Source organism: Sabethes cyaneus, chromosome 1 (genome assembly GCF_943734655.1).
Source record: "Sabethes cyaneus chromosome 1, idSabCyanKW18_F2, whole genome shotgun sequence".
Taxonomy (NCBI): domain Eukaryota; kingdom Metazoa; phylum Arthropoda; class Insecta; order Diptera; family Culicidae; genus Sabethes; species Sabethes cyaneus.
In genome coordinates, this window is record NC_071353.1 from 173,840,417 (window position 1) to 173,866,571 (window position 26,155).

Here is a 26,155-nt window from a genome sequence, read left to right on the forward strand (position 1 = left end):
TAGATTGCATTTCACTGCATTTATGAGGAGCAGCGCAGCTGCATTAGAATAGAATAGATGCAGGTACCTACCTGACCGGGGAACGGAACGGAGCATATTACAAGCCACGGACATGTTCGGGCAGACCTGAATTGTAATGAAGGCGGTCCGGATGTGACTGCGATAAACGCCAGCCTGTTACAGGTCTACAGCACGGTACGGCAATATTGCAACTGCGGCGGCAGCCTTTACACCTGATTTGGCCTGCATCCAACTGCGACAGATCGCAGCAAGCGTTGCTGGTCGTCGGATGGCTGCGGTACAATGTTGACGGAGAGCTACGTTCAGCCGAGGGGGTGACATGACGCAGGCAGTATGAATTTAAATTCAACTGATTATCTCCTATCGGTCTTGTTTAATCGGTTGTTCTCGTTTGCGTTTTGCTTATCTGAAATTGTTCTACCCTTATCGTCCAACTTAAATTATTCATGCTCATCTCGGTCTGTAGAGAGCCCAACGATATTTCACAGTTCGTTGTAATTTGCCATTGGAAAGTACTATCTGTTACGAGAGCAATTAATTGCATTTATTTTTTATCTTCACATTAGTTCTGATTCGTTTATCAAGAAATTGATATTGTTTTATCGTTCGGGTAATTAAAGAACTTGTCCTGCTAATAAATTGAAACGGAACTCGAAAATTAGAAGTCGGAAATCATATTTACTTATTTTTACGATGAAAGCACTTTGACATGTTGACGGTCAGCACGGTACTCGAGCACAAAACATCAAATTTGTCCACAAGGCTTTGCAGTTCAGTGCAGTCAAGGTCCATTTACGAAGAATTTTACGTCGTAAAGCATAAAAAGACCGACAGTCAGTTTATAAAAAGAGACAAGTACAGTGGTCCAAGATTGCTCCCCTGTGGTACGCCAGACATGTTGCAGAACGAGTGGGAAAACTTGGACTCGATCTTCACAGTTAGCCCACGGTGTGTTAGGTTCGAGTGTAGCGCCATTTGCAGAACGGTGCAAAAACTTTCAGCTTCTCCTGCCTAGACGAAGAGGATGCCGTACTCCACCCGAACGAACGCTGCTTTCAGGTCCGTGTCACTGCATCAATTTACACCAGATTCATTGATATTGCGCGACCAAAACGAGACGAAATTGACGAGATTCGTGGAGAACCTTTTGGACAAAAACCATGCTGATCTCAAGAAATGCAGCGTTAACAGCTGAGTAATTCTCGTTGAAACGGGCCACTACTGACACGAGGTCTTCAAATATTGGAACTTTTGCGCTTAATTGGTTGAAAATGGCTTAAAAATAAGAATTACGCTTATGATACTTCGAAATAGTGGACCCCTCGTGCGCCAAGGGGTCTAACAGGTTCAAAAAAGTTGAATTTTGAGCAAACCTTGATCTCTACATCATGTGATATTTCATAAATTTACCGTAAAACAACTAACAAATGGTCCGGTTCTGTAAAGAAGAACAGGGCTTTCAAATGGAGTAAAAAAAATTTTGGCGGCCATCTTGGATTTGGCCGCCATGTTGGATTTAATTGAAAAATCGCCATTTTCGCCAGGTCCCCCAACCGATTTTAATGTCAAGACCATAAGAAACATTCATCAAGTCAGGTGTGTAATGGCATTAACTAAACAAAACAATTAATTTTCTGTAGCAAGGTATTCCATTTCATGAGAGTTGTAAACCTTGATACAGATAATAAATTGTTTCGTTTATTTAATGCCACTACACATGTAATTTGATGAATGTTCCTTATAGCATTTTTTTCAGCTTTCCGATGGTGGTCTTAAAATTAAAATCGGTGGGGGGAATCATGGCGAAAACGGCGATTTTTTGATAAAATCCAACATGGCGGCCAAATCCAAGATGGCCGTCGATTTTTTTTTACTTCGTTTATAAACCCTATTTCGCCTCTTTACAAAACCGTGTCGTTTGTAGTTTGTTTCATAGCAAACTTGGGAAATATCACAATAATTATTTGAAAATTGTGAACCTTGCTACAAATAACTGGTCGTTTTATTCAGTTAATGCCATTGCACTCCTAATTTTATGACTGTTTCTTGTAGAATTTTTCCAATGTTTCTTTTCAGCTTTCCAATGGTGGTCTTAAAATAAAAATCGGTTGGGGGGCTCATGGTGAAAACGGCGATTGTTTGATAAAATCCAATATGGCCACCAAAAATTTTTTTACTCCATTTGAAAGCCCTGTTCATCTTCTTTACAGAACCGGGCCATTTGTTAGTTGTTTCATGGCAAATTTATGAAATTTATGAAACCCTTCTTATGTACAGGGAGCATTACTAATTCTTTCCATAGAGTAGGGAATTTGAAGTAGGGAATTGAAGTATAGAACAATCAGTGAGAGAGATCTTCTCCGTTACGTTGAGGTTGATGACTTCGTTAGATGTGATTCTAACAGCTGAGGCAATTTGCTCAAAGGAAGTAGGAAAACGATTAGAATCCTGCTTGAAGTGTGAAGATAAGGATGGAGGTATTTTGACAGATGACCGTGATAGAAAGGTGGAAGCAGCACTATGTTGAATACCTGAATGGCGTATAGGCGGAAGATCATGATACTGAATGAAGTGACTTCATTGGTACAGCAAGCAACGGGGATGTGCTACCCCATCCAAGTTAAAATTTTAAAGCCGCTTGGTTTTAATTTAATTTTATAAAGGTTTTATTGTGATTCTAATCCTCCCTGGCTTAGCATGATGGTATTGCGCAATACCAAGGTCAAAAACTGTCAAAAACTGCTAATAGCTAGCTATAAAACCATCATAAAACTGTTAATAAAGTGGCCCCTGCCAAGGGCGCTAGCTCTAGGGGGCGTCAAAAACGGCCTGAACTACTGTAAGGTACTCACAAGTGTAGCGAAGTCGAATCATGTATGGCTATTTAACCTTCCTAGTGCATTGGGGTCGTTTTCGACCCATCGGCATACTTCAGGTATCAGGTATCAGCATCTTTGGCTCGAGCAGCACGTTCCTCACAATCATGTGGAAGATTTGTGCCTTGCCCATCTTGCCCGTGTCATCATTTACCTGATGAGGACGGGAAGGAAAACAGAAGGAATAGGAAGGGGTGGATGAGGAATTTGGACAAACACAAACATATATATACCGAGAGATCGGCATACTTACAAAGCTTGATACACAGTAACGGTACGAGCTAGAGACTTGAAATTTTCTGACTTTTCCTAACTTTGGAAAATTAGTATTGTGGGGGAGTTTCAGCTTTCAGCGACATCTAGAAGAGCCACAGCAAAAAAAGTTACATATTATGCATTAAGGGTCGAAAACGACCCAAGTTTTGAAATTGCTCTCATTCATCCATTTTCAATCCGAATTTCGTTTTCTTTATCTCGTTTGAAAGATATGGTCAAAACCTGGCACCCAAGGTATGTTGGGGAATATTTGTTGACTGATGGCCACTTCTGCGTCGGTTCCGGAACAGCCACTACCAGGTCCCGGGGAACATTTTTATATTTTGAGATAATTCATTTTGCGGCACATCCAATCACATTGGCTTGATAAAATAAGACTAGTGGAAGTACAATGGGGACATTTTGGACCCGAATGGCCACTTCCTCATCGGTTACGGAACATCCGGTACCTGGTTTTTGAGGCCATTTTTGAATTTTAGGATGATTTCTATTGCGGCACGTCAAATTTCATCTCATTGATAACGTAAGACTATTGAAAGTATAAACACATGTTGAAGGCAAATGGCCACATCAGCATCGGTCCTGGAACATCCGGTACCGATGGTAAAGTGGCCATTTGGCTTCTAAATGACATTGTTTTACTTCCATCAGTCTTAATTTATCAAGCCGATGTGATTTGATATGTCGCATTATGAGTTATCCTAAAATACAAAAATGTCCCCAAAAACCGGGTATCGGATGTTCCAGGACCGATGCTGATGTGGCCATTTGCCTTCAACATGTGTTTATACTTTCAATAGTCTTACGTTATCAATGAGATGTAATTTGACGTGTCGCAAGATAAATCATCCTAAAATTTAAAATTGTCCTCAAAAACCGGGTACCGGATGTTCCAGAACCAATGAGGAAATGGCCGCTTGGGTCCAAAATGTTCCCATTGCACTTCCATTAATCTTATTTTATCAAGCCAATGTGATTTGATGTGCCGCAAAATGAATTATCTCAAAATATAAAAATGTTCCCCGGGACCTGGTAGTGGGTGTTCCGGAACCGACGCAGAAGTGGCCATCAGTCAACAAATATTCCCCAACATACCTTGGGTGCTAGTTTTTGGCCAAAGCTTTCAAACGAGGTAAAGAAAACGAAATTCGGATTGAAAATGGATGAATGAGAGCAATTTCAAAACTTGGGTCGTTTTCGACCCTTAATGCATAATATGTAACTTTTTTCTAATGCATTAGGAAGGTTAAATGTAAAAAAATAATAAACTTCGAAGGAACACTGGTTTAAGAAACGAGGGTGCGCTAAATCGAGCCTTCTTCAATGTCACGCTACGACTCTAGAATCTGATCCAAAATATGATAAAAATGTGGCCTAAAACAAAATCTGACCAAAAATGTAATCCAAAACCTTCTATTTTTTATACGACATACTTCGCAGCCAGCTGTTAGAATACAAGATAATTGCAGGGCCAGTTGCTACGATCCTTTTGATTCCAACAACCTCTCCCAGCCGAGATTCGAACATACGACGCCTGGCTTATTAGGCCAGCATCGTACCTCGAAACCAACTGGGAAGCCCAAATCAAAAATCAAAATTTGGTCCAGAAACAGATGGAAGTCTATCTGGTTCAGGTCCAGAATCTGGTCCAAAATGTGGCCAAAATCTAATCGGAAATGTAGTCCAAAATCTTGTTTAAAATCTTGCCCAGTTTGAGAATTTGGTCCAAAATTTGATCCAAAATCTATACCAAAATCTGATAAAGAAAAATGTGGTCCAGGCCCAAAATCTGATTTTGGCCCAGAATATAGTTCAGTCGATAAAGAAAGGATAAAAAAGAAGAAAAACAAAAGTTATTTATATCCTTTAATTCTGCTACTGTGTTTTATTGATAAATACGTATTTCGGACTCGACGTGAGTCCTTCATCAGTATCTAACTAACTTAGACTGTTTGTGGAATAGCAGCTTGGTCTCCTTTTTAATCCGAATAGGGATTGTGAGCAATCCGGTGGGTGCGCAAAAAACCGGTAGTTGTCATATCCCAAAAACACATATTTTAATTACTTACTAGGTAAAAAAGCGGTGAAATGTTACTACCTGTTTGATTATTTAGAAGATTGGATGGATTTTCTTTAAAAAATTTCTAGAGATTCGGCAACATCCAGCTTCCAAATATTATTGACAAGGCGGAGAAGGTTAATATTTTCAGAAGTAGTGGGATGTTCTTCTTCGAAAATGTGCTCGCCTACTTTGAATTTGAAGTGGTAAAATTCTTTCTCCTGTAGTTCTTTCATAGCTTTTGTTACTTTTGAAACATGATCCTTGAATCGGATTCCAAAATTTCTTTTTGTTTGTCCGATGTAAATCTTATCACAGTGATTACATGCAATTTTGTAGACTCCTGCTTTGTTCGATTTATCGATAGGATCTTTTGTGGGTCCTAATCGTGTTTGAAGCTGGTTATTTCTACTAGTGTAGACAATATCCATTCCATACTTTTTAAATTTAGTATGAAGTTGATGTGTTAAACCACTATCATACTCGACAGCCACTCTTTTCAGATCTTCTGCTATAGGGGTTAGTGTCGTAAAAGAATTTCGATGTAATAATTTCCTTTTTTTATTCAAAATAGCTTGGATGGGTTCTTTCTTATAACCATTCAGTCTGGCAATCTCGAAAATATAACTTAATTCATTATCTTTTCCTTCCTTACTCAATGGAAGAGTTTCCACACGGTGAATCATGTGGCGGAAAGCGACCATTTTAGTTTGAAATGAGTGGTTGGATGTGATAGGTATCACCCGTTTCGTATTAGTGGGTTTCCTATGAATTTCGAAATCAAATTTTGTGGAATTACTTATGACAACAACCTCTAAGAATGGAAGTTTATTGTTCTGTTCCTTCTAAAATGTAAAATTAATATCTTCGTGGACGTTATTGAGTATGCGTAAGAGAGTATCAAAGTCCTCTTGTTTTAAAATACAAAATATCTCTTCCACATATCTCCACCAGCGATCCGGTAAAACATTCATTTCATTTAATTTGCTTTCTATGTTTGCCATAAATAGCTCACATAAGAAAGGTGACAGGGGATTCCCCATTGGGGCTCCCTTCATCTGCTTATAAAAATTTCCTCTAAATTCTAAATAATTTTCCTCTATATAAAGTTGGGTTAATCTTAAGTAGCCCTTAACCTTTGTTCTCCACTCATTTCCACTACGTTGTAAAAGTAGCCAATTTTCTAAAAGTTTTACGGCTTCGTTCGCCGGAACACTAGGAAACAAAGCCGTTACGTCAAATGATATCATGATTTCCTCAGCTCTAATGTTACCTGAGGCATTCAAATTTTCGATGAAATCTCCTGTGGTCTTAACCGATCGACTGGGAAACTTCTTTGGCATAGCTTGAAACTCTTTGACTAGCCACTTTGCTACTTTTTCGGTTGGGGATCCTACTGCAGAAATAATTTCCCTCATTTCATTATCAGGTTTGGGGATTTTGGAAGGCCCTTTGTTCTCGGGAGAACTGGGTTAGAAATACAAAGATTTTTCCAATAATATTCTTGTGATCCTGGATAGTTCTATCCGCACATCTGACCATTTCGGCAAGGGGATTAGTCCTTCGTTGCCTGTATGGACCGTTATTAATTTTCTGGAGCATCTGATCGTTATAGTCAGTTTTGTCCATTATGACGGTTTTATTACCTTTGTCCGCCCTTAAATAAAATACTGGTTTTTCTTTAAGTTCCTAGAGAGTCTGCATTTCAGACTTATTTTCATGATGGGGGAGCGTCTTAACAATTTCTGAAGAAATAGTGCCTACTTTTCTCACTTGGTTAGGTGGAAGTTTGCAGCTAGTGGCTGCTGTTTCAATATCAATTATTGCCTGCTCAATATATGGTTTTGGAGAAACAGCATATTTGAGGCCCATATTGAGAAGGTTTTGTTGTTTATGGGAAAAAATATAAGAAGATCGATTTTCTTCAAAACTGTCTGGTGTACAGGTGTACTTTAGTAGCTTCTGTTAGTTCGTAGTACTGTTAATTCGTAGTAGAAGCTGTCTAAGTTTTTTATCTCCCAGTTTATCCTCTTCACATTGTTCTCTATACTTTTTTTCAGAAAAAGTTCAAACAAAAGGGGGTAATTTTTTGCTAGCTTTAGATGCGAAGAGTAACATTCTAATGTCTTTGCGTTAAGCTTGCTAAAGTCATTTTGCTGACTATTTCCGTCTCTTTCATTCTCAAGTAAAAGCTCAAAAATCTGTTTAATCTGTGTAATTGGCGAAAATCTATATTCTATGCATACAGATTCTGTACAGGCGATTTCTTTCAAATATCTGTTAAACACAGAACAATCTGTGCATGTGGCAACCCTAGCTGTCAATGATGTGTTTGAATTATTTTAAATTACTACTTCAGAATCGCATCAACTATTTTGATTTTGTTTTCCCTTTCCATTAGCACTTGTCCGCCAATGACAGTTCGTAGTGGTGGTTTTCTCACTCACTGTTGGGGAGCGCTTCTGTCGTTCGACAGGGTTCCCAGTAGTTTCGCAACAAACGTCAAAGTCAAAAGACGGGAATCCACTCTCGAAAATTAATCTAAATTTCAATACAATCAAAAAGGCAAAGTACTGCCATAAATATTACGCCTCTACTCATCCTGAAACGTTACACATTAACCTTTTTTTCCTCCGCAATTCAAACGAACACAAATTTTCCGTCGAGTGGCACCTAATCCTGTAACCCTTTTTTTTTGTGTGTGTCACACCTTCCTCCAGACCTAGGAAGTAGACTATAGACATTTCGTTTTGTATCGTCGTCGTTACCGTTTTCGTCATCACCGTCGTCGTCGTCGTCGGTTGCTGGGCGAAACAACAGCATGGCATTTCCCAGCTTCCGCCAAGGTCTGCTATGATCCGAGCTCCAAGTGTATGTTGTCTCTGTGTGACGAGTTGTGTCTGTGTAAATGTGTGCCGTCGGTCGGTCGGTCGGTCGGTGGGTTACTGTTATGTTATGAAATTCCGCAACCACGTGCGGGGGGAGCAAACACAACGAGAGCGGAGGAAAAATATATCGATGGCGATGTGCTTAAGGGTCAATATAAACATTTAGCAGCATGCCGGAGGATGGCCGTACAATGTAGTTTTGATGATCCCTCTTATTCGCTTGCCTGCTGGCAGTCTGCGGTTTTTCCGGCACCAACCCGAAGCGGACGGACGGTTTTTTTTTCATGAAAGGGGTTTTATTGTGACAAGGACCATAAAATGGAATGAAAAGAGCACATATCGAAAATATTTACTGTCCATTAAAATGATTGCGTTTTTTTTCGCTTCGCTACTATCTGATGCAACCGGAACAGGTTTTCATTGAAAATTGATCTCTATGTGTGTGCTATTTTGTTGCATATTCGATGCCGTCCGTCTCTGTGGCGTGGTTTCCGCAGAACCCAGGTGGTGCTTCCGGTTCGAGTTTCAACATATAGGCGGAAAAGCCATTGCACACGATTGCTGCGATTGCTGCAATGAAATGGGGTAAAAAACGAGGCACGAGAGAGTGAACCTTTGCGGCTTTTCATCGGTTGCTTTGGCAGCGGTTGAAGTTATTGAATGTAATTTGATCAAAGAGCAGAAAAAAAAGGATAAGAATTTAAAGTTTCAGAATGTTATATGAATTTTAATGTTTCCAAAACATTCGTTAGCTAAATTGAGTGATTGCACAACAGTGCGAAAAGCTCCATCTAGCGTGTAATTGAAAATTTTAGTCAGCACACATTCCACAGCTACGCATTGTTTCATGCATGGACTGTCAAGCGGAAATCCCAGGCCTACTACGTAGCTCTATGTTATTCGTAATTCGGTCCGTACGGACGCTTTTCAGGTTTCAATGTCTAATGTTTGGTGCAAAATATATGAATACAAGAGCACACACTGGAAAAGCTTTCAAGAGACACTGATACGAATGAAAAGCCTTCAGCTCCAATTCATGATGCCTAGCGTAGATAGTGGAAGATACGTATTTCATGTTGAAATAACTTCCTTGAAATATATACAAGAAAAACTTACACCTGTACATCAAAAGCCACTCGGCTAACCTAAAAGCAGCTAAACTTTTCCACTAAAAAAAAGTAGAAATTCCAAAGCAGAACGCCCGCCCCACCCACAACAGAATCACTCATCGTCAAACTTTTCAAACCAACCTCACCTCAACGTTGGCCGCTTTTTGGCGCTCCACAACAAGAGACGAATAAACGTGCCCATTCATCATTCGGAATTCGGCGAACTTCAATCAGCAACTTTTCCGTTTGACTTTTGCAAACCTCTTTTATGGGCGGACCGGAAACGGCCGGCGTGAAAAGTTCCAGTTTTAGCCAAAAACGAGGACCAAAAGATCCTTCTTCTCGAATATCGATCTAAAAAAACCTTGGGAAAAAAATTCAACTAAAACAAAAAAAGAATTCAGATAAAAAGGTGGACCGGGTATCGGGTCTTGTTTTTTGCACTACGTCCATGGCTTGCTACGGTTTTTTTTCTCTTTTGCTGTCATTTATCTTACAACGTCCCCTGGAAGTCGAGTTCCAAATGATGAGTTCCTACTCGACAGTTTCAGCTTATCCACAGGCTACTGCGATTGGGATTGTTTCGTTACAGAAATCAATCCCTGGCCCATCACCCGAAAGCAAACAGATTTATCTCCTCAAACAGCAGGCCCAGCGAGGAGACGGTGAACAATTATTCTCCTACATGTCAGCTCCTCCGACGGGCGAGGCGTATAATATTGTGGCGGGAACTGCTTTTCGGCGAATCGGTGCCGTAAGCCACAGCGGATAAGCTACTAAGCCGTTCGCATTCAGTTGAGTTGAGGGGAATCGATCCGGTCTAGTGTGGCGTTCCGCACGGCGCCAGCCGGAAGCAAGCAATCACCGGACGCACTCCAATCAAGTTGGATTTTCGTGAAAGCTGTGTGCAAAGTGGATGGTGGGCTTACCTGCCGCGAAAGGAGGTTTTGGAGTAAACCAAAAAAGAAGATTAGTTGAAATGAGAAATCCTTGTTCGGATTAGTTCGATGATTCCCGTGGAAATCAATACGAGTTGGGCTCATGTCGCCCAGTCAGGCATCTCTCTCAGCCGGCTGAATCGTTATTTGGCTGTCCGGTATTACGTTTGACAGTTCCATTATGTTTTGAATCTCCAGCTCTCATGAAAACGTATCCAAACGTGGCAAGAGGGTTGCTACATTTGATTTAAAAGAAAATTGAACAATGTTTTTGTGGAACAAAAACAGAAGGTCAAGTTTTGAAAACGTCATGGTTTGGGTTAGGGTTTGCTTTGCTACCTTCATTACCTTCTTTATCTGTTTTTAATTCTTACCTACATTACCTTCTTTGCCTTTATTACCTTACTAGTTGATTGTCAGATCTTACTCGGAGCCCCTTTGTCTGTCAGACATCAAACATCTGTTATTATAGCGAAAGTTCTCATAATGGAAACAAAACCCTTTTTCTTCATTTAAATGTGTCTATTTTGTCAGCTTCCTCCTCTTGTTATCTCTCAGCCATTTGTTAATCTGTCTTCTTTTCGATAATCGAGATCGATAAAGTGAGCGAGAAACGATGCATCGAGACAAAGCATTTTTTACATTCTTAAATCTCCCGATTGTCAATGGCCCCACCTATTCTTCCCTTTCGGAAGTCCCTCTTGTCGTCTAGCCACTAGCTTATTTGTTTATTGTACAACTGCTATCGTTCCAAATGCAAGCGAAACGCAACCTCTTATACATACTTGGATCCTCTCCCCTTGTTAGGGACCCCCGCACCTTTTGTCAATCCCCTGCGTTGATTATTGTATGTTAAGGAATATGTGTATCAAGTTTGATGAAGAACCGTCCAGGCGTTTCGGAGTTATAGCGGAACATACATTCCCAGTCAGCTCCCCTTCTGTCACGGAGCCAAACATGCATCTGTTCGCTCTTTGAAAATCCCTGTAACGGAAAAGAAACAAAGCCTCTTTTTCATATACCCCTCTTCGGCCTTTTTCTCTAATCCCTAATGCTACAAGAGGACATGGTTGAGTTCCTAGACTAACTTGGTTGAGAAAACAGGCACAATCGGCCAGCCTGCGGATATCAGCTAGAAGGATTGCTAGGGTGCCCAGCCTCATTAGCATCAGGCGCACTTCGTATCGTAGTAGCTGGAGCGGTTCGTTCCGGATCCGGAGGGCGAGTCGAATGAATTTGCGTTGTACTTTCTCTACCCGATCAACGCCGTTGAGATAAGTAATTATTCCAGTGTCGAACAGACTAGCGCGCAATATAAATTCCTCGAGCAACGAATGTCAGTGAAGCTTTTCGTGGTTCTCATAATTAACCCAAGACTGCGGGATACCTTAGCAACGACGTAGTCGATGTGCTGCTTGAGTCAAGGAGGGCTTCCGGGCCATTGAAGCAGGACTCTCCTTTAATCAGTTCACCGCGTAGATGATAGTTGAAAAGGATTGGCCGTTTTTTCCTGGAGAACAACACAACTGAACACCTGCTAATGTAGAGCACTACTACTTTTTTAATCTTTCAAGATAGATCTAGAGATCATCAACACAGGAGTGCTCGTAGCGAAAAGTGTGCATTGTTAAAAAGCAGCATGAAGTTGAGCGGGCCCAGATGACTGCCTTGTGGAACACCGGACGTGGCAATAAATTCACTAGATGATATTGATTCTCCGATGTTAACAGCTAGATGCCGCTCAGCCAAGTAGGACTTCTGCCAAAGCAGCAGGGTGCCGCTAAGTCCCATCCTGTCGAGTTTGGCAAACACAATTTCGTGATTTAACTTATCAAAAGCAGCAGAGAGGTCGGTGTAGATAGTAGCTGACATTACCCCGAATGAATCAAACAGTTTACGTTGCTTTTACCGTGTCAATCTTATGGAAGAAGTAAAGCAAGCTCTTGTATTATACCGACGAAACACAGATCGAGCATTCGACCATTCTCGTTAGTCACAGAGCTGATTTGCCGTAGAAAGTCGAGGTTGCAGTTGTCCAGCAGTGTGTGCATACCATCATGGAGGTTCCTGGAGGTATGGTATGATGGCATGATTGTCCTCTGTTGCCAGTGAGCCAAGGTCAAACTCATGCCTGTCGATTGCCATGGTACTGCCTAAGCAGACCCTGTCACACTCGGTCTGACGGCAACCGGTAACCGCCATAATTTAATTAAGCTTGTTGCGTAGAAAAGCTAAATCAGCCAACCAGCTTAGTTAGCTTGAAAATGTGGAACCGTGAGGTGTTAAAGTTATACTGTCAGATCATCCAGATGATTTCATTTATACAGATTATAATAAAACACTCGAAAGAATAATTATTAAATTTTCAGCAGTTCCCATAGTTGTACAGCATATGCGCACTAAATTGTACCGCGCATATTGGAACTATGCATAGCTAAAATTATCAAGCCATCGAAATTTTGCAACTTTTGAAGTCAGCTGTTAGAACAAAGGAAATATAGGTATTCCATTATTTTTTATAACGGCAGTTTCTTCAATCGACGGAGGAGACGGTAGAAGGAAACAATTGAATCGTTTGTTTGAGAAACCCCACAAACGCCATTTTTATGAAAATTGACTTTTTAACAGTTTTCGAATCCTTGAGGATATCTACACCTTCCCTCAAAATTCCAGACAAAGTTAGTTTCACGAACCCCTTTTAATTGGGGTTGCAAATATCCGTTTGTTTGAGAAACCCCAAATATCCATGTTTCCGATAATCACCTAGAGCGGCGCTGCGATAGGTACAAAATTATCATTCAATGTTTACGTGCAATGCTGTAAGCAGTTTTAGGAACACAATTCAATCGTATAAAAATGTCTTCGGAATCTAAAAATTACGAGTTGGACACAGTCAAAAAGAAGAAACATAGTGTTCGGCGGACTACAGAATACAAGGCGAAAGTTATTAAAAGTAAAAGAACGGCCTATGAAATCAAAAAGAAAAGAAAGCTTTAGCTGGAAAAGTGAGAGCTGATTGCAAAAGCAGATAGGTTTGGATTAGTTTGTCGACAAGATAAACGTAAATAAACCATTCTTGTAATCAAGATACAGTAAAAACTGTAGCAATCTCGTTCCGGAAATCGACAGACTAAACTATCCATGCGTTTCTCACAAAAGCAGTAACCCACTAATTACTATACAATGTAAATAATAGCACAATATATAAATAAAAGGTTTAATCTTCTATTTATCTAATGTGAGTGATCCGTCGAGCACTCCCGAGTCACTGTAAAATCAATAGTTTATCCGTTCGAAGTATTTAAGGTGCTGTTCACGTATCTCCATTTCCTTTTGGTATAACGTAATTTGAGAACAGACCCTGCTCCTCAGATTCTGCTCCATAATCATAGTACAGTTGTTGTACAAGATTTAAAATACTTATTTTCTGGTTATAATATCTTTAATTACTACTAGCAAAGTATCAAGTTATTCTACGCGATGTGAATTCGTTTTACTCTGGTCCATTTATGCAATTCAAAACCCGCCGTTATTCCATTTACCTTTTATTTTTTAATAGGGAAATGCAAACCATGATAAAAATTTCGATTAAAAAAGTACACAACTTTTTCTAACACTTGTAATATTCTATTTCAAAATTTTTAATAAATAATATTTAGCGCCCCTCCCTTCTTCTTCTTTTTAGCGGTACGTACTAAATTAACATCCCCAGTGATATATGGTACCAAATTACACACTACGAACATGGAAAGATCACAAGTTTGAATAAAAACGGCCTAAAACTACTCAACTGCACTCTCAATTTCGCGTTTGTTTGAGAAACCCCAAATATCCATCAACTTTAAAGCCTTGTAATTTTAGCTAGAATCATTATTTTGATCAAAAGATAAGTCTACATTATGTATTTTAGATACTATCATAGAACCTCATACCAAAAAATATGAGGATTGCTTCAAAATTTTGAGAAAATCAGTTTTTTGTTGTTTTCCATCAATAGTGTCGAGTGGACTTGTGGGGTTTCTCAAACAAACGATTCAATTAAACAAAAGACGATTTGACGCAATTTTTATGCCAACAGAAGACCTGAAACCTCCCGCCGTTCAAACGACCAAGCCAGGTTTGCTGACAGTTCATATCTACATATTCGTCGTGCTTCCGATAGCCTTCCTGCCAACAAAGTCGTCCTGACCCTTCGGCTGTGGTTGGTGACGGGATCTCCCGACAATCACTCTCGGACAAGTACGATGCCGTTTTGAATTTGTCTTCTCTTGACTGATCCATTGATTGTTTTCAGTTCATTTAAACTTAAGATCTCCTCGTGCAGGGAGTTCTGTTTCGGAGCTTTCTGCACACGCCAATAATGCAAATAGTATTTGTGCATACTATCAGAACGTGCGAGGATTAAAGTTGGTGGTGTATCGATTGCCATTGCCCAACAGTTCCCTAGTTCAAGTTAAGACATGGAAATTGTTTTAAATAAGTATCCAAGGAATGAAGCTTTTGCTTGCTGCAGTTTACATCCTACCTGACGGAAGTAAGGTTGTCAAGTTTACCGACGAGCATATCCTCTCAATCCGTGAATTACGTGACAAACGGTCTTCAGACGAAAGAATTCTAATTTGCGGTGGTTATAGCCAGCCGCAAATTTCTTGGCTTAATGGAGAGGATAGAGTACAGTACGACAAATCGACGACTGTGCTGGATGAATTTGAATTGCTGATCTTGCAAAAAGTTAATCCACTGTGTAATTATCACAGACGAACACTGGACCTCGTTTAGTGCCTACCTGAACAAAGAGATCTCTGCGCTTCGGGTCATTTCTCTGCCACATGTTGATCTACCCCATCTTCCACTGGATTTAATCTTGCCTATCATTGGTACGTCCCGTTGTAGTTCCAGCTGTCAATGTCGGAGTTGCAACTATCTTCTGAAGCACCTTTCGTCTCTGGATTGGGTTACATTATTGTTCGAGATCGACAGGGATTATTTGAAATACACCCATCTCGGTGTGAAATCTAACACTGATTGCTACCGATTGCAAGCGCAGTTGGACATTATCGCGGTAATAAAGGCAACCAGAGCCGTAGCATGACATTGTGGCGCCTCATTTCTTAAATCAGTGCTCCTTCCATGTTTATTGTTTTTTGATAAGATTTTAAACCCCCAACCAGATTCTGAACGTGGTTTCTGGACCACATTTTTTCATGTTGAACCTGAACCTGGACTACATCGTGGACCACATTTTTTTATTCAATTTTCGTTCCAGTTTTCCTGGAACCGATGTGGACTAGATTCTAGACCAAATTTTGAACCACATTTTTGATCAGATTTTGGACCTAATTTTGGATATTTGGACCACATTTTTGATCAAATATTGGACCAGATTCTGTACCTGTACCAGATTGTGAACCTTGCCATGATTCTGGACCACATTTTTAAACAGATCTCATTATCAGAACTGGACCGTAGATTTTATCAGATATTTGGAAACAAACTCGGGTCAGCATTCTGGAACTGGACCAGGGTATAAACCAGATTTTGGGCCACATTTTTGATCACAAACCACCAAACAAATTTTGGGATCACGTTCACCAGATGTTGGCCTCAATTTTGGGTTCGATTATGGCCGTATCTTGGACCAGCTTTTAGACTTGAACCAGACGTTGGTCCTCCATCAGATTCTGAACCGCATTTTTAGCAGATTTAAACCAGGCTCAGCATAATATTTTGAACCATAGTTTTGATCAGATTTTGGATCAGATGCGGGACCAGATTTTGAACTACATTCTGGGCCAAAATCAGATTTTGGACCTAAATCACATTTTGTATCAGATTTTGGTACAGATTTTGGACCAAATTTTGGACCAAATTCTCAAACTGGGCCAGATTATAAACAAGGTTTTTGACTATATTTCGGATTAGATTTTGGCCATGTTTTGGACAAGATTCTGGACCTGAACCATAAGCTTCTGGAACAAATTTGTAACCACAATGTTATCAAATTTGGACCAGGTTTTGGATAACATTTTGGACCACATTTTTGTTCAGATTTTAGCACAGATGGTCTAGGGTCGTAGCGTGACATTGCGGCGATCCTGAAGAGCGCTCGATTTAGCGCACCCTCGTTTCTTAAACCAGTGTTCCTTCGAAGTTTATTATTTTTTACAATTAAACAGCCATACATGATTTGTCCAACTCCCTATATCCAGTACTTCGCTACACTCGTGAGTACCTTACAGAGGTTCTGGCCGTTTTTGACGCCCCCTAGAGCTAGCTAGCCCTCGGTAGGGGCCAGTCTGGTTAACTGCACGCTACGGTGCTGTAGGCAACTACAATCAATTCGCTTTATTAACGGTTTTATTGTGGTTTTATAGCTAGCTATTAGTAGTTTTTGACTCGTATCATCTTGGTATTGCGCAATTTGTTTATTTGTTTATTTGTTTGTTTTACTCTCCATCTGACTTATAAGTCTAAATGAATTTACTCTTACAATCTATGACAAATTCAATCGCACCAAACGCTTAAATTTATTCAGTGATTCGCCAAATTGGAAATGTTCTTCAACAAACACAGCTAGAAACTCTGACACACGACGTAACTGATGGCAACATCAATGAAGCAGCTGTAAATTGATGCAGTGTACACGGACCTGAAAGCAGCGTTTGATCCAGTGGACCACGGCATCCTCCTTGCTAGGCAGGAGAAGGTTCCAAATGAAAGCAATCCAGGATCACTTTTTTTCTCTTTTTATAAAGGAACTAGCTGGCCCGGCAAACTTCGCCACTGCCACAAATTGTTTTAAATACCATAAACGCCCCTAATTCTGCGCATATTTGCCTTAAGACCCAAGCTCTTAAAGTGACTATAATCTAACAAAAAAAACGACACCAGGCTTGTTAAGCTAGTGTTGACCACGACGCCAATTGGGAGGCTTTTTAACTGAGTGACTTAGGTTGTGGATTCCGGTTGTGCTCAAGGGGGCTTATTTGGGCTTTGCACTTTTTTGAGAGGTTTGGCATTTGATGGAATGGTTGGTTGACTTCTGGACTTTGGAAAAACAGACGTTCTGTGAAAATCCATAAATCAATTGGCCATTCTGTTGGAAGCTAGACTTTTCAGAAGGGTGAAGGACCTGAATCGTACCTTAAGTGCGGCCGAGGTTGGCAGTTTGTGTCATTTAGTTAAGGTACAAATTGTACTGGACCATTGCTTGAAGGTGGCGATTTTTCCGACATCTTGAAATTTGTTGTTAAATATCCGTTGGAAACATGTAGAAACGTTGATTTTTCAATTATCAATACCAAACAGTTGTGATAGTTGTCAGTTTATTTTTTGTAAAAGCTTTTGGCAGCGCGAAAAGAACTTGTTAAGAAGCCACAAACCATATAAACCGTATAAAAGTGGTTTGTTTTGCTAACAAGTTGCAAAGACGTAATCAAGAAACCATCCAGAAGCCATTAAAAGTTGCCGGGGAAACGCCTAGAAATCGTCAGTCATCGAAAGTTACGACCAAATTGTCAAGAAATCGTCAAAATTCGTCGCTAAGTAGTTGCATAAAAGTCGACATAAAGTTGTCGAAAAACTATCAGGAAGTCGTCAGGCAGCCACCAAGAGTTAGTTAATAAATCGACAAGACGTCATCCAGAACTTTCCAATAAGTCGTAAAAGGAACCGTCAAGAAATCGCCAAGAAGTCGTCAAGAAGTTATCAAGAGCTAGTCAATAAGTTGATAAGGGGTTGTCGAGGACTTGTTCAGAACTTGACCTCAAGAAGTCATCAGCAAGTTGTCAAGAAGCCTGCTAGAAGTTATTAAGAAACCCTCACGAAATCGTCTTTAAGAAGTCGCCAAGAAGTTTTCACAATGTCTTTAACAAGTCATCAAGAAGTTGTCTGGAAGTTGTAAAGAAGGCACGACGTAAAGAAGTTGTCTAGAAGCCGCCAAGAAGTTGTCAGCAAATTTTCAAGAAACCGCCAAGAATTCAAGAGCTTACCAGCAAGTCGGCCCAGCGTCGTCAAGAAACCGTCCAAAAGCCGTTAAGTCATCAAGAAACCGTCAAAAAGTCGCCAAGAACGAAGTAGTTAAGAAGCCACGAAAAAAAATCGTCAATAATCCGTATCCGAAGCTGTCAAGAGTTTGCCAACAAGTCGCAAAGGCGTCAAAAGTTGTCGGGAAAACGCCAAGAAATTGTCAGTCATCGAAAGTTGCCACCAAACTGTTGAGAAATCAACAAAAGGTTGCTAATTAGTTGTAAAATAGTCGACATGAAGTTGTGGAAAACCCATCAGAAAGTCGTCAAGAAGCCATAAAGAGTTAGTCAACAAGAACGTCATCCAGAACTTGCCAAAAAGTCGTGAAAGAAACCGTCAAGAAGTAGCCAAGAAGTCGTCAAGAAGTCATCATTAAATGGACATGAAGTGGTCAAGAAGTTATCAAGAGCTAGTCAATAAGTTGATAAGGGGTTGTCGAGGACTTGTTCAGAACTTAACCTCAGCAGAAGTCGTCAGCAAGTTGTCAAGAAGCCTGCTAGAAGTTATTAAGAAACCCATAAAGAAATCGTCTTTAAGAAGTCGCCAAGAAGTTTTCACAATGTCTTTAACAAGTCATCAAGAAGTTGTTTAGAAGTTGTAAAGAAGTCATCAAGAAGTCAGCAATAAATCGGCAGAATGTTGTAAAGAAGTCGTCTAGAAGCCGCCAAGAAGTTGTCAACAAATTGTCAATAAATTGCCCAGAAGTCGTCATGAACTTGTCAAGAAGTCGTTAAGAAGCAACCAAGAAATCGTCAATAAACCGAAGTGGAAGCCATCAAGAGCTTACCAGCAAATCGATTAAGCGTCGTTAAGAAGCCGTCCAGACACCGACAAAAAGTTGTTAGGGAGACGCCAAGAAATCGTCAGCCGTCAAAAGTTTTCGACATGAAGTTGTCGAAAAGCCACCAAAAGTTAATCAACAAGTCGACAAGACATCATCCAGAACTCAAAAAGTCGTAAAAGAAACCGTCAAGAAGTTGTCAAGAAGTTATCAATAAATCAGCATGAAATCGTCAAAAAGTTATCACGAGCTAGTCAATAAGTTGATAAGGGGTTGTCCAGGATTTGTTCAGAACTTATCAAAATGTCCTCAAAAAGTCGTCAGCAAGTTGTTAAGAAGCCTGCTTAAAGTTCTCAAGAAATCGTCGCCAAGAAGTCTTCACAATGTCTTTAACAAATCATCAAGAAGTTGTCTAGAAGTTGTAAAGAAGTCATCAAGAAGTCAGCAATAAATCGGCACATCGGCACATCGTAAAGAAGTCGTCTAGAAGCCGCTAAGAAGTTATCAAGAAACTGCCCAGAAGTCACCAAGAACTTGTCAAGAAGTCGTTAAGAAGTAACCAAGAAATCGTCAATAAACCGAAGTGGAAGCCATCAAGAGTCGCAAGAGCAAGTCGACAAAGTGTCGTCACGAAACCGTCCAGAAAAAAGTCGTCTAAAAGTTGTCAGGAAGACGCCAAGAAATCGTCAGCCGTCAAAAGTTGTCGAAAAACCATCAGGAAGTCGTCAGGCAGCCACCAAGAGTTAGTTAACAAGTCGACAAGACATCATCTAGAACTTGCCAAACAGTCGTGAAAGAAACCGTCAAGAAGTTATCAATAAATCGGCATGAAATCGCCAAGAAGTCATCAAGAGCTAGTTAATAAGTTGATAAGGGGTTGTCGAGGGCTTGCTCAGAACTTGTCCTCAAGAAGTCGTCAGCAAGTTGGCAAGAAGCCTGGTAGAAGTTGTTAAGAAATCCTCAAGAAATCGTCTTTAAGAAGTATCCAAATAGTCTGCACAATACTTTTAACAAGTCATCAAGAAGTTCAAGTCAAGAAAGTCAAGAAACCGCCAAGAATTCAAGAGCTTACCGGCAAGTTGGCAAAGCGCCGTCAAGAAACCGTCCAGAAGCCGTCAAGTCGTCAAAAAATCGTCAAAAGGTCGCCAAGAAATCGTAAGGAAGTAGTTAAGAAGCCACGAAAAAAAAATCGTCAATAATCTGTATCTGAAGCCGTCAAGATTTTGCCAACAAGTCGCAAAGAAACCATCCAGAAGCCGTCAAAAGTTGTCGGGAAAACGCCAGGAAATCGTCAGTCATCGAAAGTTGCCCCGAAACTGTTAAGAAATCAACAAAAACTCGCTAAGTAGTTGTAAAAAAGTCGACATGAAGTTGTCGGAAAACCATCAGGAAGTCGTAAAGAAGCCATAAAGAGTTAGTCAACAAGAACGTCATCCAGAATTTGCTAAAAAGTCGTAAAAGAAACCGTCAAGAAGTCACCAAGAAGTCGTCAAGAAATTGTCAAAGAAATCGTTTAGAAGTAGTCATAAATTCGACAAAAAGCTGTCGAAAAGTCGCCAGTAAGTCGTCAAGAAGTCATCAAGAGATCATTAAGAAATGGCTAAGAAGTCATCGAGAAGAAGTCATCAGGAGGCTGTCTAATATGTGTATAATATATTTTTATACAGAGCAATCGGTGCTCGCTGTGGAAGCTACTAGTTAAGTGGATCCGGAAGTTAAGCGTTACGGGTCGGGGGATGTTGAGCACGCAACCAACGCCGACACAGTAATCATCCTTCGACCGATCTAGCATCTCTGTGAATGTCAACAGGTTGACCGATTGACGAATGGAGCCCATCGAAACAGTTCCAGCGTCAACGAACGTCAAAGCGTTGATTCATGAAGAAGTTGCCAATAACCGACACGCCATTGACACGTGCGGAGTATCAAGTAGCAGCAAGAACGCCTTTGAATCTGTCTCAGAGTCAAGTGTACGAGCTTTGCCGAGAAGTCATCGAACAGAGAGTCAATTGGAGTCAAACTCGAGAAGAGCGGTTGAGCTGTGGCGAAATATTCACGGATGCGAGAACTTAATGGAACTTCAATCTGGTTGTGGTCTCCCATCTGGGTGAGGCTTGGGAGTAGCTGGTTCGCTTAGCGCAGGAAGCGTTATCAGCGATCAACGGTGGGCGACGGGCTGACGGTGGAGGCTGAAGACGCGGTCAACTCGAGGTCGTCAGATACTGAAGAACCGTTGTCACCAAATCACGGTTGGCAAAGTTGGCGATACCAGAAGTTGGAGATTGTAATTTTTCAATTTTCAATTTTTTGTTTTCAATTTTCAATTGCCATATTTTATTCCAAATCTGTCGAGAGCTGTACCGAAGCAAAACATTATCAGTGAGTATATGATCGGTGCAACCGGTGCCTGTTGCTACACATATGCAAATTAAACCACCATCTGACAGCTCTCTCGAAACTCGAATGTAAATTACGGCTTTGTAAAAGTAATTTTCGAAAAGCATGCGTTGGATTTTGTGAAGTGACAAATCTGGCAGCAGTGTGACCTTGCTGCAGCAGTCAGCGGGGCAGCCTGTGCCTGTGGACTGGATCATAACACCACCACCGCTCTGCTGTCAGATTTATATTCGTGACGAGACGGCTGATTTAATTGATTTATATTTTAACAGAAATTCACTCAGTAAGCACCGGAGGCTGCAATTGTGGGCGGGCGTACACGTACGTACGTATGTAAGTACGTGCACAGTTTGTCAAAAGCTGTCCGAGCCGAGGCGGAAACGATGCTGGTTCTGGTTGATGCAAATTGGAAAATGTTATCCAGCCTTGTCATCGGCACCGCTCGCTCGCCTACTTCGATCTTGATCTCTCGACAACTGATGGACCGGCTTGCAAGTGGGTGAATGAAGGCAAGAGTGACGCGAGATTACAAATTGCCGACAGGAGAATTGTTTGTCGGATCAGTGTCTGCTCGTATCATAGGCTGGCTTGCCAGGAAAAGGTGGAAGCGGAGGAATTGTCTTATGCAGGTTTGCAATTTTGCATGCGTGGAACGAGTAAACGAATTCGAATTCAGTTTCCTAAAGTCACGACGAAACGCAAGAAAAAAAAACGATGACACAAAAAATCACAGAGTTTCCCTCAGCCTCATCGAATTTTCGACGTTCGATTTTTCCACTCTTTGATGGCGAGCGCGGAAAAAAGGTGCCGGAAAATGAATCCAATATTACCTTTAAGCTTCGGCAGCACAGCATTGCACACAATGCTGTGTAGCCGGAAAGCTGGATGGCTGACAGTGCACGAAATTTCGCTTTTTTCACCACCCAACTCGTCTTTATTGCTTTCTAAAGATGGCTTTTTGTGTATATCTCACTGAGAAGGCACAAGCAAAAAAAAAAGCGGAACCATCCGGTTTCGGTTTGCATTACAAAATTCCTCCCGCCAGCAGAAAACGATCAGAGATTGAAAGTAATCGCTTCATATAATCTCCTCATCTTCGGCAGTTTACCTCCGGTACGATGTTCCTATCCTATCATCGCCTTGTACGTGGGGAAAATGATCGAAAGGATTCAGGTCCTCCACAGCCGTCGATACGTACCTACACGTGATACAATCTTTTTTTTTCCTATCAGAATCACTGAAGTTCGGTTCTGTGCAGCACCAAGACTACCAAGACTCATCGAAGCATGCTGCGCTCGACGGTGCTTAGACGGTGAATGATGGGATTTATGAGTTTTGCCGATTCCGCCTTAACCTGGTTGATAACGATTGAAAGAACCTATAAATCGGATCAATTTCTCGACTGAGCTGGCATCTTTTTGCTCGGCGGGAAAATATCCCGCCTAAACGAGAAAGATGCCGTCCTTTCTCAGTTACAGTCGGGCGCGAACAAAGTACCTACCGTTGCTCGTCCACTTAGAATCATTAAACTGAGCAAACACAGCCGGCGGAAAGTGAAACCAGCCGCGATTTTCCACTTGGTTTGTTGCTGCTACTGTTTTCGGGGGGAGGAAAACTTTTTGCCAACCAAACTATCTCCGCTGCCGCTGACGCTAGCGTTGGTAAGAGTTTTCTGGTTTGACAATGTTGCTGCCACCAGCCACCGTTGCGACGTCCGTAGTGTCGGTCGGTGCGAGTGCTTCCGTCAGTCAACGCCTGCTCGGATGTAGTAGAAGTACTGTTCGCTGTGTCGAGTGCGGTCATCATCATGGCAGAAATGGGGGAATACACTTTTGCACTGCAAAAAATCTTCGCTTTCGATCGAAATGCTAGTTACACTCGAAAAGTAGTGAAGCTGTTTATTTTATGTCAATTGTTGCGACTTACAAAATTAAAACGTCCATACGATGGAAGCTTTTCACGTTTAAAAATATATATTTTTAAATTTAAAGCGCTATAACCTTGCCTTTTTGCAGCTATGCTTGTGGTTAATGTCGAGATTGTAAACTATTATATAACCTCTTATATCAAGTTTGGACGGACTGTAAAATTAATTTTAAATTCTTTTTACCAATTATCTACCGGATCAACACAAATAAAATTATGAAATCATTAGAAAAAGAAATGAAACATACCCAAATCTCTCGGTCCGGCTCGATCCATTCTTGATTCAGCACGTTCAAAGCACAAATACGCAAAAAGGTAGTAACTACCATTCGACGCCAATGTGAACATTGGCAGAGACAATTTAATTTTTTTATAAAAAGTCACTTTTTTCACACATTTTTAGCTACTACCAGATCTACTGCTTTGCCCTTGATTCGAAAGCAATTGCATTGAGAAAACAAAACCATTTGCCGTTAAAACACTTTTTAAACCATTTTCACAGCACCCGGATTGAAGCAGCAATTTTAATTTTCTTTTCACTAACACGCAGTGCTGTACGGCTCAAAACTGCGTCCATTCGTCGTGATTCAGCTTCATATTCTTCACAAAGGTACGGCAGAAGTTTTTGAACGTGAATGGAGACGCCGACAGACATTTTGAAACCACTTGCCTTTCAGCTGCTCTACCAGAACGACTATCTTCACCGCATTGAGGCAGCAATCGGATTAAGAGACAGCAACACCATTTTCCTTAAACACGCACATTTTAAAATATTTTCAGATATTATTTGAAACAGATTTTCATTCAGCTATAACAAGCTATAGAAAACAACAAAAACGCGCCGCGGCCGCGCCGACCACACTTGGCTACTGCGAACGATCCGAACCCGAAGCCAAGCCAGTGGCAACTGATCTGATCAAAGGAGACCGTTAGTTTTTGAAAAAAAATGCATGCAAAGGTCGGGTTAGTCTAGTAGTCATTTTTCGCGTTCGGGTCATGACACGATCGCTGCCACCGGCTGATCGCAGCACGCCGGCTAACGCTACTTTACGCTTTCGCCAGCTTCCATCGATGCGATGTCAGCTTGCTTTAGAAGCTGCAGCGCAGTGCGAAATTTTGTCGTTGAATGTTGAATGATTTTGTGGTTGAGTAGGGGTATGCGACGCATGATCGAATGAATCATGAAGCGAATGAACTTTGGAATCTGTGGAAGCAGGGACGTATGCAAGCACACACCGTGAGGATGATTGGCAGTTGAGGCATTTTATGATTTAACGACTGGTCTGATCAACTCAAATTTCCATTCACAAAATTGATAACTGAGGTATGTCCTATGCATGATATTCGATAAAAATGTGGGTATTACAAGTGGATCAATAATTACAGGCCTCAAATAATTTTTTAGCCTATTGCAGCTTGACAGCTTGGCGTAAATGGCATAAGTGCCATAAGTGCGAGACGTTCCAGTTTCTTCTTTTCCTGTAAATTCCGAAATGTTGAATAATTTGTTCAAACAAAATTCAATTCACGGAATCGTCTGTATGACAGTGCTTCACAGTTGGCCTGGCCGATTTAACATTTTTGACATATGTTCGATGTTTTGTAAAGGTCAATACTGGGAAGAAAGTATTTTGAAAAAATTCTATAGTTGGAAAAATAAATTAATAATTTTCAAGAGTCCTTTTTGGGGCTGTGACGGTAATAATAAGAATAAGAATACGAATATTACTAAAGAGCACATTGTTAGTACGAAAATTGAGCATGAAACCAACAATCGTGAGGTTTTACATGTTCAAAACTCACCAATTTCTTTTTAAGTTTTAGAGACATTTGCTTCCATCGATTGGAAACTTTCTATTACAAAACCATTGTTACCTTGCCTTGTAGATAACGGTGATTCCCTAGCATATCTCACAATGCCTACCTTTGTCTTAACTTTATTACGTATAAATATATGAAAACATACAACGAATATACCTCGGGACGAGAGAATCTAGATTTTCACTGATTTTTGCTTGACTCGTCGATACTCCAAGAGTTCCCGGTAGTTCCGATGCCATCGCCTTTACCCACAAGAGTAAAACAGATAATGATTAATAGGTGGCTAAACTTACTTTGCACGTAGGAAGGCATTGCAGAATGGTGGTGGCACTATCACCGAGTGGAGCGAAAAGCATCGACAAACAATTTTATCATGAGAAAACAAAGAAGCGATTGCGAAGCCACATACATTACGCTTCGTAGCATCGCTGAATATACGAATATCATGCGCAACGTAAAAGTGCGAAATAACACCTTCTGCTGCTTCTAAAGCAACTAAATAACACTACTTTAAACTATTCTCTTTTCATGTTGATATCACAGACTAACAGACGTAACACTGAACCCTCGTTCCATCGCCAATAAAAACTATCATTTCAAATTTTCTAAGTGACCCAAGACTCAAACAACTGTCGCTGCGCGAGAATGCCGGTCGCCTGCGCTGGCGCTGTTGTCAGATAATATAGAAGTAAATTTATAGCATTGCTAAATTTATAACGAGCTACTCTGCGTAGCGCGAAGACTGCACCAGGTGATGCTAGTGTTTTTTTTTCAAGTTATAGGGGTGTCATTGAAACGATGTTTTGTTAGAAAATTTGTTCGAAGTGCTACGTCTGTTAGTCTGTGGTGATATTATTTTGAATACTTCTCGACGTCTGCGGGCATCCCATATTAGCGGGTATTGACCACACTCAGCAGGAAGAAATTGGTGGTTGCTTTGTGCGAATATTTGCAATATTAACAATAATGACAATGGATGGACAATGGCCTCTTGAAAGTATGAAGTCAAATTCAGTAGAGCAGGTGATAATTCAT

General features: G+C 40.7%; 1 protein-coding gene across 1 annotated transcript in view; it reads right to left on the reverse strand.

The window, feature by feature from the left end:
- Window positions 1-26,155, reverse strand: part of LOC128732456 (uncharacterized) — a 188,180-nt gene that overhangs the window by 107,675 nt on the left and 54,350 nt on the right. The gene's annotated exons all lie outside the window — the stretch shown is intronic.